We start from the raw sequence: 18,708 nt of genomic DNA, 5'->3' as shown, positions 1-18,708 counted from the left end.
CCCTATCTTGTCTCATCTGGTTAGTCTGCTTCCCTTCCTCAGAGTGTCACAATGCATCTCCACCAAGGGGAAGTGGTCAAATAGGGGGAACCAGAGTTCATGTCAGAGTCAGTTCCCACTCTCTCCACAACCACGAAGAATGTGCTGTCCATTGGCTAGGTCTGAATAGGGAGTCTAGGTTTAGTGCAAGCATTATCCTTGGTTGGTACAGCAGTTTGTGCAGCACCCACTCCCCAACACCTGGTCCAGACCCGCTGTCCTTGATGGTCTTCTTGTAGGGATCCTGAGCCCTATAGTTTCTTTTATCTCCCCATTCTTCCATACCACTTTCATGTGGAGTCCCAATAGTAAGTCCCAGTATCTGTCCCAATCGATCCCCTAATGAGTTAAGACTCTCAGAGGACATCCACGTTGGACTAGTACACAATTATAAGTGAATATATACCATGTGTTTCTTTCTGGGTCTGGGTTAACTCACTCAGGATGATCATTTCCAGTTCCATCCATTTGCCTGCAAATTGCAAAATTTCCTTATTTTTAGTAGCTGAGAAGTATGTGACAGCATATGTTGGTGAGGATGTGGAGAAAGGGGAACACTCCTTCAATGCTGGTGGGAATGCAAACTTGTACAATGACTTTGGAAATCAATCTGGCACTTTCCCTGAAAATTGAGGATAGGGCTACCTCAAGACCCAGCTATTCCACTCCTTGGAATAGACCCAAAAGATGCTCCACTACACAACAAGGATATTTGCTCAACTATGTTCATAGCAGCCTTATTCAATAGCCAGAATCTGGAAACAACCTAGATGTCTGTCCCTCAACTGAAGAATGGATAAAGAAACTGTGGTACATTTACACAGTGGAATACTACTCAGCTATGAACAAATGTCTTAATGTATACAGTTATTGCTCTAGATGGCTTGATTTATTTCTTTATTTGCAGATGGAGAAAATTCTACACTATTTCTACACTATAAATATTGAAACACACTAGTCAAGAGTTAGCATGTCAAGGGTTGAACAAACACTGCCATTGGCTTGGATGCCACTCAGAAGGGGAAATAGGATAGGCCTTGGTGGGGGATGGATGGAGGCAACTGGGTAGAGAGTGGATGGGGAGGGGAGGAAGGGTAGAGATTAGGGGTAGGGAGAGCAGGGGCCTGGTAAGAGAACAGAAATCAGACACTGGGGGCGGGGGTGGGGGAGGCACGCAGGGGGCATCTCTGGAACTTCCAAGAGACCTGGGAGAAGGCAGGCCCAGCGGGGAGGAACTCTGTGGGAGACACCCTAGCTGAGACTCCCAGCAATGAGGGATATGGAGCTGAAAGTGACCACCTCCTGTAGCCAGGCTGGACTTTCAATGGAGGGACAAGGACAAAAACCCACCCACAAAACTTTGACCCAAAATTTGTTCTGCCTACAAGTTGTGCAGGAACAGTGATGGAGCAGAGATTGAGGAACTTGCCATCCAAAGTCTGGCCCTCCTTGAGACCCATCCCATGACAGAGAAGTTGTTACTGGCACTATTGATGTTGCTCTGCTGTGCTTGCAGTCAGGAGCCTTGTATAACTCCTCTGTGAGGCTTCACCCAGCAGCTGCAGAGAGCCACAGCCAAGCATTAGGCAGAGCTTGGGCAGTCTTACGTAAGATTTTGGGGTAATATTGAGGGAGCCTGGAGGGTCAAGGACTGCCCAAGAAGGGCTACAGAGTCAACTAACCTGGGCCCTTGGGTGCTCACATATATGAACCACCAACCAAAGAACGTGCATGGACTGGTCCTAGCCCTCTGCTCATATGTAGCAGATGTGCAGCTTGGTCTTCATGTGGATCCCTCAAAAACTGGAGCAGGGGACCTCTAAGATCCTGACACCTCCCTTTAGATCTGATATTTGCTATTCTGCACAATGAGTCTTGGCTCCATGGTAGTGTATTGCTACTAAATGTAGAGAAATGTATCCAAACCTAAAGCTTACCAAGAAATAGAGTCAGGCTCCTCTTCTCCCCTGACCTTGTTCTATCTGCAAACTACGTTGACCTCACACATCAGTGTGACCATGAGGAAGGTTGATGAGCAACCAACTTGAGAAGCTTAACTGTTAGAAGAAGATGGGCCATGTTATACTGCACCTAGATCCACTGTGTGGGATCTAGTTCAGTGCAGCTACTGGGGCTTTAAACTCTGTCCATTTAACTGAATTATAATTTGGGCCTTCGACGTGTCCTCCCTGTAGTCTTTGAAGTTAAGCAGAAGAATGCAGAAGTTCTTTGAAGTCTGGAGAAAGTCTCCTGTACATCCATCCTGTCAGTTCACTGGTGTGCAAGGGGAGAACTGGGAGTCCTTTGGGACTCTTGACACTCTTGGCTGCTCCTTGGATTTTGCATGTCCCTGATGGGGGACATGTGTGCTTCAGTTATTGACCACATCTGTGTTTGTCCCTTTCCTTACAACATTGGTGTACTTTACTTGTTTCATCTAATGTGCTGCTTAGCAAACTGGGTGCTGGGAAGTCTGATATGAACCCACATGACTTTGACTGTTCTTTGTTACTTTTTAAACTATGGCTCAGAAATAGGTTGCTATCATAGATTTTGACTTTCTTTCTTTTACTTGGCTCTTGCCTTCTCTTTCCTTTCTCCCTTCCAGCTTCCTGAAATGCAATGTCATGTCTAGAGATGGTCATGGGAGACTTACTCCAAATGTGTCTGGTTGGCCACTTTTTCGGGTTTATTTTCTTTATCAGGCAACATGGCTTTCTTGTTCTGTCAAAGCTCTGGGCTCCATGCAGCTTCCAGATCTATCCCAGAATTTATTTTTGAATGTTGACAATTTGACAATTAGTTTTGTGTAATGACAGGAAATATTTTAATACCATATTTGACATTGCTGGTTATATATGGTAATTAAAAACAATTAAGTCTAAGCTGCTACTGTGAACCTTCTAAAAGCTTCCTGTTTCTGTCATTAACTCTTTCCCTGATGTTGAATATTTATAATCACTCATTGTTCAGCAATATAAGAGTGAGAAAAACAATTGCAGGATATGTAACAAAATACCTGAGTTTACTTAATTACACCTTTGACCAATTCATAGATACTTGCTTATTTCAGAGGTTATTATAAGAAACTGCGTTTAATAATTTAGGCATTCAGTTCAAATATATGCCATGCCTTTTTCCAAAATGCAACATCAATCCTGACTCAGGTTAATTGCTCATTATAAAATGTGCACGTAGATTTAACTTTCAAGTAATTTTAGTAAATGTTGAGTCAGATGCTCCATTACTTTTCATTTGCTAAATGGTGCCATTATTCTCCGAACTTGGCATTTGTCCTTTAGATATTTGTCCTCTTTTCCACTCAAAATGTTCTGAATAAATAATACTTATCATGCACCTGGAAGCATTTATTTCCTAAAATACAATAAATAAATTAAGCATTAAGCAAATGTAAGATTTGACTCTGAAATCCATCTTAAAGCTTTGAAGTCGGCTAGTCCTAGATACTCTTAGAACAAGAAGGCCAGAAAGAGTGGGTATGGTGCAGTGTCCTAGTCAACATACCACATATCCTTTTTGAGATGTTTATCAAAATGCAGATAATTTTGTTCATTTGTAGTCATTAAGCACATACTTTTAAAATATGTCACATTATGTCCCAAACCAAGTCAAACTAGATGCTATTTATTATTAATTTTTAAAAAGTGAAATTATACCAAATAGTTAAAAGTCTAAAATGAAAAAAAAATAAAAAGACAAAACAAAACAAACAAGTGTTATGGCTGATGAGCTGTCTCAGTGATGATCTGAGTCTGATCCCTGGGACAAAGAGAAGGGCCAGTTTTCTATACATTGTCCTCTGACCTCCACATGCATGTACTGGCAAGTGTATGCACAGATAGACACACACACACACACACACACACACACACACACACACACACACACGATTAATAAATCAAACTAAGTTTAAAAGACATTAGTAAATACCAATTGTTACCATTACATTAATATTAGACAACATACTCTCAAGACAGGTGCATGAGAATTATTTCTTAGCTTAGAATATTATGGGCCTATATACAAGCATGCATATACATATATGTCTGCATACACACACATGTGCATTTTCTGTTTTCATTAATTTGTGTATATGATTACCGTAGCATGTTTGTAAAGGTGAGAGGGCTATATTGCTATCTATTTCTATACTGGATGCTAGAGATCAAATTCAAGTTCATGTTACCAGTACTTTACCTGCTGAGCCATCTTGCCATCTTTATAGATACAGTTCTTGCTGTGGCAGGAATTCCACCCAGGGTCCTGATTTCTTAAATGGTGGTTGATATAAATAATAGATGTGTAACTCACCCTACTTTCATATGCTTTATTATCTTATCCTTTGCTCACTTAACATGAAGGAGAGTATGGTGTATATTCTAAAAACTGTGAACATAAACATAAAACTTCATAAATGACTACTATTTAATAAATGAACTCTCATATGCAAGGATCTCCTATGAAGAGACTTTTTGGAAAGATAAAAATATTACAAATCATCTAAAAGTAGTTTACCCCCTGCACTTATCTAACAAAAATTAATGACGGTCGTGCCTTGTACCATCTGTCTAACAAATGTGGTTCTATAGAAAAACAAATATTCTTGTTAATGTCAAGTCAAATTTTTATTGAATTTTTCCTCTATGTAAGAAAATACAAGAGCAACAACTGAACATTGTGATCATCACCTACATATTGATACCTCCATGTTCCTTAGTAACTATGGTTCTCCAGCGTGCATGCCAGCCAGATGGTCATCCTTCCAAATCTGTAAATTCCAAGTCCAACCCAAGTGGGTGGAGACGGGAAAATTTTAATGCTTACATTTTCCCTAAAGAATGTAAAAAGAAAAGAAAATCAACAAAAGCAGATAGTATAGCCAAGTCTTTAAGAACATCTGAGAAGCGTGTAAGAGAAGTTACAGATGTCATTCAATTGTATGAGTCCACGTCGATTATTATATTTTTCAGCTGATTAGATGCAAACATTTGAGATTTACATTACCCATGATAGGAGAATATTTCACATGTCACCTGAGCTAGGATGGGAAGTGTCTGTTAGATATATTTAACGTATGCCACAGACGTCACTGACAATGTTGTCTTGTTGACTGAAGTTAATTATAATAAATATCTTCAATGAGCTACTTATATTTTCTTCCATTCTTCCAGTTGACCCACAAAAGTTTTGGGGCCTCATCGGGTTTAGGAGATGCTTTACCAACCCCTTTTATAAGCAGGTATTAACCATCCAGAGTTAATGGCATTGAACACTGATTACGCCTAATTCTTACAGTGGTAATACAAAAAGCCACACACAGACGCCTATCCGCAGAACCCATGGCTTTATTCTGAAGCTGGACAGGTATTTACTCTTTTGCATTAATATTGTGTTCCTGTAATAATACATGTGAGAGGCTTTCAAACTCATGTAGTCTTTTGGGCTTCATTAACCATAAGCCATATATCATCTGCCTTTTCTTATTCTTCTTATTACTTCAAATATTTTTAGCATTATCTCACGTGCTTCTTTTCCTTAAAGTCTTTTTAAAAATATTTTTATTAATTTATTCATATTACATCTCAATTATTATCCCATCCCTTGTATCCTCCCATTCCTCCCTTCCTCCCATTTTCCCCTTCCTCCCATTTTCCCCTTCCTCCCCTTCCCTATGACTGTGACTGAGGGGGATTACCTCCCCCTGTATATGCTCACAGGGTATCAAGTCTCTTCTTGGTAGCCTGCTACCTATGTCTTTGTAGCGCATCACCACAAGTTTCTACTACTGGCTTACATTTCAGGATGTTAAATTTTCCCTTACACGGTTGGGCTTGCAGTTGTTAAGTGGATTCTACTTCTCAAGATGAAACAAACGAGGGACACATATAGTAATTGTGCATCGGGTGAATTAACAAACAGGCCATTGCAAAACATAGTGCGCTGAACTTAACAGAAAAAAAGGAAAGCCGTGACAGTGGAAGTTGGTCTGGATGGGAAAAGGAAGATTGTGAAATGAGAGTGGGAGAGACAGAAGAGAGTCATAAGGATGAATATGACCAAAGCTCATTAAATGCACACGTTCAATTTCATAATGAAATGCATTTTACATAATATGCTTCAGTAGCAAGCTTTATTCTCAGTGAAGAGTCCACAGTCCCTTCAGATCTTCTGACAGCCACATGTGTCCTCTCATGTGCTTCAAGGATGTAGAGAAGGGATACCCAATAAAACATATTTTCCAGGGAAATGGCAGTGAAGTGATAATTCAGCAACACACTGAACTCAGTCATATTATGTAGTTAATCTCCTATGGTCTAATTTCAGTCGTGTAATTTTCTTTGTATTCATTTATCCATTTTCAATGAGTTGTTCCATAAATGGCTATTAAGCTTTGAATACTTGTGAAACACCCTGGCAGAGTGAGTAGATGATTATGTCTCCTGAGGTTGGGTTGGATAATTAATTAAAGCTAAATGACAAATGTTAAAACAGAATTTGTTGTAGGTGTGAGGAAGAAGGGCTCTTTTCCTGCAGGAGCTAGTATGATTATACAATGCAAATTAAAAATTGGAGGTTTGGTTCCATGTTACCATACATCTGGGCATGGGTTTGACTGAATCTGGGCACATTCACTCAGTAAAACCCTACTTATTCTCAGCTATCATGTTCATTATTTTCAGTGTCTTGGGACCCCAAGTGCCTCTCCCCCTTCTGATAAAATGGAAACTGAAAAGGATTTGCTTTCTAAAAGGAAGATTTGGCTGCTCAAGTGTGTCTATGGGGTGATGGCAGAGGCAGCGTTCTGTGAGTCAGGAGATTATGGGGGACACTAGCCAACAACCAGTCAAGACAACAGAAAGAAAATATTCTGATCCCTCATGGAATTAAAGTGTCTTTTCCCTGTCCTGGGAAGTCAGAACTCTGAGTTCTCCAGTTCTGGACTCCAAGATTCCCCTCAGAGGCTTGCAGTAATCCTGGTCTTCAAAACCAGACTGGAAGTTGCCCACTGGCTTTGTGGATTCTAAAGCATTTAAATTTAAGCTTGACCATGAAGAAAATCTGATGCAAAACTTCCTGCTTTATCTCAGTAATTTTCTATGAAATTCTTCTCAAATCTATCATTATATCTCCACTATCATTTGTTACCTATATATCAATCAATCCATCCATCAATCAATATATGTGTCATCTATCATTCTACCTATCTACCTATCTTCTATCTATCTATCTATCTATCTATCCATCATCTATCCTATATATAGCCATAATTTTCAATTCTATTATTTATCTTTATGCATCATTTTCTATATCTATTATTGACCTATCAATTTTTCTGTCTATATTATTTACCATCTCTCTATACATCTTCAAATTTGTCATGTTTGCCCATGGAAAGCCATGGATAAAATACTTATATTTTTTACATATGGTCACTGAATGTGATCTCTTTGCAGCTGTGCTAGTGTCATAAAAATATAATAAGTGTACTTCTTTTCCAGAATCTCACAGTTTAAACAAATTTTGTTATTCAATGTATTGACAGAGCAACAAGTTTTAAAATTTCTAAGCAAAACATAAGGGAGAGACATGCAAGTTTAATTTCAGGGTATAACTTTTAAAACTAATTTTATTTTATCAATAAATATTTATTTAAAAATAAAGATGTGTATCTGTCTCACATCTAAGCCAAGTTTCTAATGCAAGGAGCATGTGCTTCATCTCATGAGGATAATATCAATGAATTATATCCATGGTGCATGGCAACCACTGATAGCACACCCCAGCTGATAGCACACCCCAGCTGATAGCACACCCCAGCTGATGATAGCACACCCCAGCTGATGATAGCACACCCCAGCTGATAGCACACCCCAGCTGATAGCACACTGCAGCTGATGATAGCACACCCCAGCTGCCCTTTCCCTATGCAGGTCACAGGGACTGAAATCACTGACTATCTCAGTCTCCAGATGAGGAGAGCACTGCTCTGTTTCTGAGGACTGTCTTTTCAAAAGCCACATACAACCTACAGTACAGCATACAATGCTGGGGGTGGCCCATCTTCTTCCCCAGAGACAAATGCTATTCTATGAGTAAAAGTCAACATGGACTTACAGCTGTGCAAAAATGTTGGGGGAAACTTAGAAGTTACTTTTGTTTTTTAGAAATTTTAAGAATTTCTTTCTTAATTTAATTCTTAAATGAAAGGGCTAAAAGTGCCAATGGTGTCACTGTTAAAAAGTTTCTCTAGTGGAAAACTTCTGCTGAGTAAACCCTGGCTTTGAAATGGTGGCAAAAGAAAGCAAAAGGCTCCTCTCCTCCTGCTTTTTAGATGACTTTAAAGGACTCTTAGCACTGTGCTCATCTCACATTATACTACAGGATGCCCTTAGAAAATTAGTCACGTGTAACCAGGGTGTATGCTTAAAAGAAAAAATAAATTAACTCACAAACCTAAAAGTAATAGAATTTTATGACTTTAATGCTACTATTTCCATAAAAATGGTTCTCCAAAGTATCAAAATATGTGATGTGAATACAGACAGTTTATTTCTTTCGCTTGTCTGTCAGTCTTTCTACGTATTCACCTAGCTCTTGTTGTCATGGTGACTGTGGATCCGGAGGTCTCATCACAGCTGAGAGCCTCTATTCTGCTCCTGTTCTCATTACTTCTTCCGATTTAAAAAGAGTTGGGTAATTTAAATATATGTTTGCTCCATTCCCTGTCTGAAAATATAGAAGAATTCTTTTAAAGTCTAAAGTATGGTGTGAAAGCCAACTTTGATGTCAATATTGCTTGACAAATGTAAGTGTTCATAAGCAGGGTATTGCCTACTTTCCAGTGATGTCAAGGCTGGGAATTACACGTTTAGCAACTTGTCATTTCCAAAATATGCATCATTTCTTGAAATAGAGGGGCATTTGACATTATATCCAAAATTGTCTCAAAGGATGGGCACAGAAACTTTCTCTATTTCTCAGGGAAAAAAATCAATAGCTTTCTTTTAAACACCAAAGCTCCTGTTAGAAAGGAATTTAATATCAGCACTTACAGATGTGGAAAAGTATTTTCTGTTTCCTTAGGAAAGAGGGCAATAGCACTACCCTTTGAGATATGAAATATAAATTCAGATAAAATGCAATAACAGGAGGATATGCAGCTTTGCTTTGTAGGAAGAGTAAAGCCACAGCAGCAGCAGCAGCAGCAGCTAAACAATCCTGCTTTATCTTACCAGGAAGGTGTGTGGATCACTCATAGATAATAGCTGTTCACTTAAAATATTAATGCATCTGTGCTGCTTCCTGCCCTGGAAATGCCTGGAAAGGCAAATTGGAGAAGCAATATCCACCTGTTAAATGCTCTGAGAATAAGACATTTCCATTATTCTTTGTGGGTTTTTTTCATGTTTTATAAAAGAAGCAAAAAAAAAAAAAAAGGCTTGATGGAATTAAACATATACCTCTACAAATAATTATCATTATTTACTAATTTTTAAAACTTTCTGTGTGTGAGTGTGCATGTGCATGTGTGTGCAGGTGCTAGTGGAGACCAGAAGGCTATGAAGGATCCACCTGAATTACAGACAGTTGTGAGTCACCCCCAAGTGGGCATTAGAAACTGAACCTGGGCCCTCAGCCCAGCAGCAAGTGCTCTTAACTTCTGGGCCATCTCTTCAGCTCTGCCATTGTCCTTAATTTGTCTACTCTTAGATGACCCTATAAGACTTCCATAATAAGACTGAATTGGGTGGCTTACATAATCAGGAATGAATTTACCAGAAGAGTTTATTTCTAACTGCAAGATACACATCAAATCACTTAGTTTCTCAAACATTCTCTTACTAAGTTTTACTTCTGTGTGATGTGTGTAGGGTTGCTTATGAGTGTAGAATTTTGCATGAATAATATCATACCTAAATATAGGTGAGTTGAACAAGGAAATAAAAAACCATTCAGTAACTACAAACTTCTCAGTATAATCTCTTTTTTAAAAAAATGCAAGTAAATTTATGGAACTAAAAGATATACTGAGAAAGGTAAGACACTTGAAAAAGAAAAATACTTTTATTCTCTCTTATTTGTGATCCTAGCACTGAAACTTTAGACAAAAATTTATAGCCTTGGGAAACTACAGAAACAAGTGAAATAAAAGCACCATGGGAAAGAACCTCTAGACAGGGGCCTGTGAAACAGGAAATGGAAACCTAGAAGGGAGAGATTTAACTGAAAAAGAGATAGATGATAATGCAATGAAGGAGGGGAAAATTAACACCAAGGAAGTTCAAAAAAGCCAGAAGAAAACAAGATACTTATGCTTACTTTAACATATATGCATATATATTCATACCTATGTGTGTAATATATGCATATATGAATAAATATATCTGTGCACATATCTATATTTATTTATTAGCTATCTATCATCTATCATTATCTGTCAATGTGTATGTGATAATCTATCTACATAAGCATGTGTGTGTATGTGTGCACGTGTGTATAGTGAAGGGAAGTTCTGCCATGTAGCATGTTAATACTACACCCAACACCTACATAGTATCTAACAAACTCTAGGTCCAGGGTAATTCCAATCTCTCCCTGAGCTGTTGGTCAGGGGAGACAGAGAGACTACGAAGTAACGTGGAATACATGAAGATAATGTTAAGCACATCTTTTTTAAAAACCTAAAAGAGAAACAGAAAAGCAAAGAGTGAACACATTTTAAAGATTTCCTTCCTCAGTAGAAGGAGTTCCAGAGTTTCTGTCCACAAAGACCACCAAATATGTTGTTTCCCTGGATTTACAATCACTGTAGATGCTCGGAAGTCAAGACAGCCATGTTACAAACAGGTCTAACTGGTAGGCGAGCTAGTAGTAGACTTTTAAATTTTATCATTAGTGCTGGTAGCAGCTTTCATATTTTGAGGCTTGTGAAATGCCAGAAATATGGGGTCATCTCACCTTCCAAATGGATTTCAGAGGGAAGCGTGGGGAGCTACGAAATGTAGCAGAAAGTTAGAATCCGTGAAGCAGACCCTGAGAGGGTGATGTATGCGGTTGTTCCAGAGAAGCCTAAACAGCAACTCAGATCCGTAATGTTGAAAATTCTAAGAACACGGCTCATTCCGAGAAAGAATGGCTCAGGCAACAGATAGTGTCAATGCAGGAAGGACGATATCAGAGCCACAAATGGAATTGACATAGCCATGCGAATGTTCAGCCATAACAATGGTTCACATGAAAATCCATGTACAACGGACAGTACATGGAACAGGAGAGATAAGGGATTTCCCTTCTAGGTTTTGCGTCTCAGTTTGGGATCAATCTCTTTTCCATGCCCCCAATCCTCACTCTGAGATTTGTGAGTTTGCTTAACACTATCGTATGCTAGACTTACATATATTTTAAAGTGTTTTTTTTAATGTGTTGTGTGAATGTACAACACATCTGTGAGGATATAATACCAGAAGTAGGAAGCCACAAATTCTTTATATTTTACAGGCATATAGATGTGTGTGTGTGCGTGCGTGCGTGCGTGCGTGTGTGTGTGTGTGTGTGTGTGTGTGTGTGTGTGTGTGTAAGAGGATACTTTGGACTTGGAGTTATGTATGGTTATGGAGCTGGTAAACCTATGAGGGCACTTGGGATGGAAGAAATACACTTTGGTTTTATATGAATTTATAGTATGAAATGTTCCTGTAAGCTCTTCTGATGAACATACAGCCTCTAATGGATTTGTGTGGTACCAAAATAGGCACAATTAATGGAAATGCATGGTTTTCTTGGTCTTCATATTCCCTCTATTTTTTTCATCTTGCATGAGGGAATGAGTCTCTGTTGCAGGCAACTGCCCTCATGATGTTCTGTCTATGAAAGTGGCACCAAGAAACTGTGAGCTGAAACTTGTGAGAGCATAGCAATATAAATCATTCAACCATTAAATTGTTTCGGTCACATATTTTGTCACGGCAAAGATGAAAGAAAGAAAGAAACAAAGAAAGAGAGAGAGAGAGAGAGAAAGAAAGAAGCCATGCCTACATCATGTAATTTTATCTAAAAACATTTCTCCTAACTTCTGGACAACACTTTATAGCTCGATGCATGAAAACCTTCAGAAAAAACATCCATTCTCACAACAGTTAGGAAGCAAGGCTTTTTTTTTTCCAGTGGTTGCATTTCAAAGAGATTGTCCCCAAATCCTAAAGAAAGTTGAGGAAGAGGACAAACTCAGTCCTGATGAAACCGGATGTGCTGAGGTGGGTTGGTGGGAGGCTCCTCTTTCTGAGTAGTAGGGGAGTGGGGTAAAAGAGTGGAAGTGGTGGAAGAAGGATGGGACCCCACGGGGAGAAAGGAGGGGACTATGACCAGGAAGGAAAGTAAATTAATTAATGAGTTAATTAACTTAAAAAATGAAAAAAATAGAAAGTTGTAGTTTGTGAGTCAATCAGGATGCTTCTAGGAATATCCATATTTTAAACACACAAGGAGCTGTGGGCTGTAGAAAAAAATTGAACTTGAAAGAGGACTTCTCTGAAGCAGAAGGGAAAGAAGGCCAAATATCAAAGGCAAGAAAATACATAAAAGCTTAGTCCAGCTTAAAGAACTGCACTTCCTTTACAAGTGTAACCCTCCCCCTACCTTTTGAGACACTATAATTAGGCCTCCTGCCACAACTAGACTCCAGAAATCTGTGGATATCTACTTACCTTTAGAGATGTTTGAGATGTTCCGTATATAAAATATTTGTCTCTATGTGTATGTGTCCATGTTTGTGTGTGTATATGTGTGTGTGTGTGAAAGTGTATATGTATATGTACATGTGTTCATATGCATTTTATGTATATATCCATATATGTATATATACACATGTTTATAGACATATGCATATGCCACTGTTTATGTATATATGTGCATATATATCAGTTATATAACAAGATATTCATGAAATTGTTTCCAAAATATTAAAGTAGATACAAATATAGTAGATTATTGCTTTGGGCAACTAGACAAAATATACTCAATCTCTGTATTTTTAGGGATAGAAAGAAGATGTCGTTATGTTGTTTCTTTCTCATATGTTGTTATATTGTGCGATGATTTGTGACAGCGATTTAATAGCTGTTCTAAAATCATCTAGAACTTAATAGACTACACAATTGAAGGTCATAGATCCTACAATTCCTGAGTTACATCTCAACCTTTTAATAAGCAAATAAAATTAAAGTGCACTCATAGAATTCTGTTCAGATAAAGTAACATCGCAACTTGGTCAGGAGAGTGATGGAGATTTTATAGCCGTGGCTAAAATACTAATTCAGTACCAATTATTTGCCTCTGACCATATGAGGGTTTGGGCATACAGTTATCTAGTAGACAATACGTTTAATGCCTTGGTAATTCCAATAATATAGAAGACATGAGTAAAGTGATAATTGTAAAACAGATTGAGTCTGTACATTAACAAAATACTGATTTATTTTTAGTATCTACTATAGAAATACAGGAGGGAATGCACAACAAAAAGTTTGTATCTGGAGCAACTTTAGAGGCACTTTTTAAAAGACAAATAGACATTATATTAATGATACCAAGAGCCAGGCAAACCCTATCAGGAAGAGAGGACAGGCAGTACCCCCTACATGATGTGAACAAAGAATGTAAATAAATTGTGCAAAACACACTGTGTAAGAAATCTAAATTCAACACCTACTCATGGCTACAGTGCAGGAAGGACATAGTACAGAAACTTCAAATGACAGTGCAGCTTTAACTGGTGGACAAATGGGAAACTATTTTTGTGCGTGTCCAATTCTAGAGTCGGTTTTCTGTACTCAAAGACCTTGTAGTAAGCTAAACAATATGTGAGAGGTGTTAGGCTCTGAAAAGTTTATGCCTTCTGATCAACTAACACCCATCAAGCGATCAAAACGCAGCCCTGCCGAAGGTGACCATAACATGGAAAACCTTGATTTTCTGTGGGTGAGATATGAAGATGATCTCTCTTCCCTCCTCCTCATTAACCACCCACATCCACTGCAGATAGTTCAGTTCTAACAGCCATTCTGGGGACAGAGCCAAAGTGCTTAGAACCTTCCAATGTTATCAAGTCCAGGTGACTGGCAGATGCATCTGAAATGCCAGCCAGTTTTTGTTGGTACAAAAATCACAGCTCTTTACTCAAACAGCATAGGAGAACGTCTTATTCTGGAACCAAACATGAGTGACAACGGCTCAGAAACAGAGATCCAGGTTACTCTAAATTCCACATTCTGATGTGGAGCTTCATGACATTTTGTAATGACAGAATAAAGAAAACAGTTAAGACAAAAATAATTTCAAATGTATTAATGAAAATATTAAGTATAGAGTATAACGGGGCTTTCTTAGACTGCCAGTGTCCGAGTAATGACTGGGAGACATTTCATTGACTATGAAAGCTTGGCCTTAGCTTAGGCTTGTTCCCAGTTAGCTCTCAAATTAACCCCTTTATACTAATCTACGCTCTGTCATGTGGCTGGTTACCTCTTCTCCATACCTTTGTTCCAGCACATGTGTCGTGTCATCCTCTGCATCTGCCTGTCAAATCTCTACCTGAAGGTTTTTTCCAAAGTGTCCGCCCCCCTCTCTCTCTCTCCCACCCGGGTTGTCCAGCCTATTCTCTACTGCCTCAGCTATTGGCCATTCAGCTCTTTATTAAACCAATCAGAAGGTATTGGAGGGATCGTTTACAAAGTATGATGCAGCCATAAGAATAACAATACCAAAGTCTGGCCTGTAATCAGATCTCCGATCACACAGAAACTAGCATTTGAATAATGCAAAGGCAATCTCTACACAGTGCACAAAAAGATTATCCCCAACAGGGTATGTTTCAGAAAAGCAGAGAAATCTCAGCCAGAGACTTCAAGCACTGTCTTAGGACAATCTTAGCCCTTTGGTTAGTGGGAAACAGGGGCCAGTCTGTTCACTCCAAATACGTTAGATCCAATGAGTGAGTAGTAAGAGGGCTAAAGACAGTTCTAGAAAACTGCTCTAGCCTGAGGGCATCCATCTTCCCTCCACATCACTGAAGTCTGAGCCTCATAGAAGGTTTGGGAGAAAGTCTGCAAAGGTTCTATTGAGCCATTTGCTGAGTGTTTGTTGTATTATGTGACTGCTTTTCTGCACAGCTATGTGAGTGTTTAGCCTAACGATTGGTGGGGTCCTTATCTCCACAGCTGGGGTATGATACCATCTGGACTCTTGGTAGTTGTTGCTGTTGAAGAATTTTGGATTTTAAAAGTACTCACAACATCAGTTACAAGATAAATTATTTCTTATTACCTCTGATTTCTTATATTTAAATAGTTGTTTGTTTTAGGATAAAATGTAAGAACCTTAGAAAACTTGTCTGCTTTTCCTGAACTTGAGCAAATCTTTGTGAGATCTCTATTGTAATTTGAGTAGGAGCCTAACACAATAAATCTATATTCCTGTATAATATGAGAAAAATCCTTCCTTATAATTACATTTTTTATCTAAGAGTTAACTACAAATTAATATAACTGTTTTATCAATTCTTTTTGCATAATATTCTGTGTTATGGATAACTGGTTTGATGAAAGGTGAAAATAGGATGGCTATACTAATGGGCTCCATGGAAATTTATATAATAAGGATAGTATATGCTCTAAATAAAATAGACAAATGTATGCTCTGATATATTCTGGGCCACTCTTAATGATTTGGGTAATAACAGAGAATTTGGAGGTATTGATTTCGTAGCAAGTAGTGTTCTCCAAGGGCACCACTATTCAACAGTTAATCCAGGACAGGGACATTGGAGCCTAGTTACCCAACACATTTTGCAACCCACATCTGCTAGTGTTGGGGCTTCCCAAGGCGCACAGAACAGAAAGAGAAATCCAGCCGGATGCTACAGTCTGTGGAGGGATTTCTGTCAATCAGTTTGTGTGTTGACTCAAAGCTCACTGACTTAGTAAGGCTAGCTGGGCTACAGCTGCTGCGCAGTGTCAAATAGGCCAGTATACAGCGTCACATGAGCCCAGCTATGGCAAGTCACATGAGCCCAGCTGTGGCATGTCACATGAACCCAGCTGTGGCACTATTCCTCATGCAGAAACCGGAGGAAGATTGATTGCCGTGGAACACGTCCACATTGGAGGGGACAGCCCTTTATCCGTGCTGGAATAGCTACTTATTCTGGCTACAAGTTTGGCTTTCCTGCTTGCAATGTTTCTGTCAAAACCATCATCATGGACTCATAGAATACCTTATAATTGTGAGTTACTTTCTTCAAAGCCAAGAAACTAGCATCTTATAGCATTCAGCTGTGCGTCCTTCAACAGACCATCCCAGCTAGGCTTGTTGACAGTTTACACACCTGCCTCCTCATTGCTTAGTATCCAACAGTAAACATTCCACTGAACAGGAAGACTCCCTCCTGGAAATTTTTATGGAACTCCTCTTTTTTAACTGGTTAAGGAAGAAGTAACAGTCTCAGGACCTGTGATTGATCCAAACACTATGGGGAAAATGGGTGAGTTCTGCACAGAAGTAAAAACAAGTATCCCTGGAATGTTGGTGGTCATTTAGAGAATCACTTGATATTAACACCTCGAGTGGCTGAGGTGGTCAAATGAAACTACAGTAATGTAATCCAGGCAAGGTGGTAAATGGCCCAGACTCTTCAGAAATGAAGGGAACAGCACCTCCTCCAAGAAAGAACCATGACACATGATTTGTCCTATTTGTTAAGAATATTTTTCTGCATCTATTAGTTAGATGTTTGTGGGGGTTGTTTCTCCTTTTAATATATTTTTATTTTCATTTAAAAGCTGAATTTCATATTTATATAAATTTCCCTCTTTCAAGGCCCTCCAGGTTATCTTCCCCCTCTCAAATTCACGGCATTACAAAAAGAATGTGTGTGTGTGTGTGTGTGTGTGTATGAATACATAAATACAGTGTGCTGAGTCTATTTAGTGTTGCTTGAATATTTATAATTTTAGGATTGACTTCTTGGTACTGAATAAGCAGTTAAGGGGCTGATCCCTGGTGAAGACTAATTCTCACACTCTAAGTCACTAATTACTTGTAGCTGTACACCTAGGGGTGGGACATTTTGATACTACCCCCATCATAATGGGATGTCAACTCATGTCATAGTTCAGGTTTCTTTAGGTAATCATATCTATTTTAAAATAATCCGTGCAGTACCACTATCGTATACAGAAGACAATCTCACAGCAGATACCCAGGTCCTTTAGCTCTTACAATATTTCAGCTCTCTCTTCCATGTTTTTCTCCAAGCCTTAGATTGTGTTTAGATGTATCACCTGGGGCTGAGCACCCCATGATTACTGGTTCTCTATTATATTATATTATAATTATAACTATTATAACTATTTGTGGATGTCTGTAATTGTCTCTGATGAAAAAGGAAGGTTCTTTGATTAGGTGTGAGGTATGCACATATACCTGATTCGCAGATAAGGCTTAAGACTGTAGAGATGACGCTGACTGGGGACAATAGCCGTAGGAGGTCCCCTTCCAGGGACTATGACTTCTTCACCCTGTGGATATTTATTATTTAGCTTTTATAGCTTTACTTTTTTAATCTTCCTTCTTAATTCCTAAGTTAAGCCCCAAAGACATTTGTGGCATGCTACTCATTAAACCACATTTTAGCTTTTATGTCAGATTAACAAAAAACAACAAAACAAAGCTACAATAACAACAACATAAACCAAAACCAACAACAACAACAAAAACCAACCAGTTAATTTCCATGACATCATAAGAGACAGCAAACTCAGAGCAAAGAAAGACTGGGTACCAGATTCCATTTTGGAGCATAAGAGAGACTTCATACTTTATATTTTCAGAAGAGGAAGGTTATAGTGAATAGATAGAAGTAGATCATAACACTAAACACTTGCACCATTTCCTTGTTTATGTTCATTCTTCACATTTAATCTGAAATATATGTCACTTTACTGTATTGCATACATTTCTATCCAATTTATATCTTATAAATACCAGCATATTCATATATAAAGATAGGCAGATGATAGAGATAGATAGATAGATAGATAGATAGATAGATAGATAGATAGATAGACAGCTGTGGTTTAAATAAGATGTATTTGATTGCTTAGTCACAGGGAGTGGCACTATTTGAAAGGAGTAAAAGAATTAGGAGGTGTGGCCTTGGTAGAGGAAGTATGTCATTGAGGGTGGGATTTGATGTTTCAGAAGTCCATGACAATTCCAGAGCCTCTGTCTCTGTCTCTTTGTCTCTCTGTGTCTCTGTGTCTCTGTCTCTGTCTCTGTCTCTGTCTCTCTCTCTCTCTCTCTCTCTCTCTCTCTCTCTCTCTCTCTCTCTCTCTCTCTCTCTGTGTGTGTGTGTGTGTGTGTGTGTCTCTCTCTCTGTCTCTCTTTCTCTCTCCTCCAGCCTACAGATGTAAATGTAGCTTTCAGTTGCTGCTCCAATATCTGCCTTCATGCCACACTCCCTACCAAGGTAATAATGGTCTAAATCTCTGGAACTATAAGTGAGGCCCCTCAATTAAACGATTTTTTCATAAATTGCCTTGGTCTGGTGTCTCTTCACAACAATTGAACAGAATATATATAAAGTAAGAGAAT

The sequence above is a fragment of the Acomys minous genome (genome assembly GCF_964271855.1).
Source record: "Acomys minous genome assembly, chromosome: 4".
In the NCBI taxonomy this organism is placed as follows: Eukaryota; Metazoa; Chordata; class Mammalia; order Rodentia; family Muridae; genus Acomys; species Acomys minous.
The sequence above is the reverse complement of the archived record's forward strand: the minus strand, read 5'-3'. Positions refer to the sequence as shown.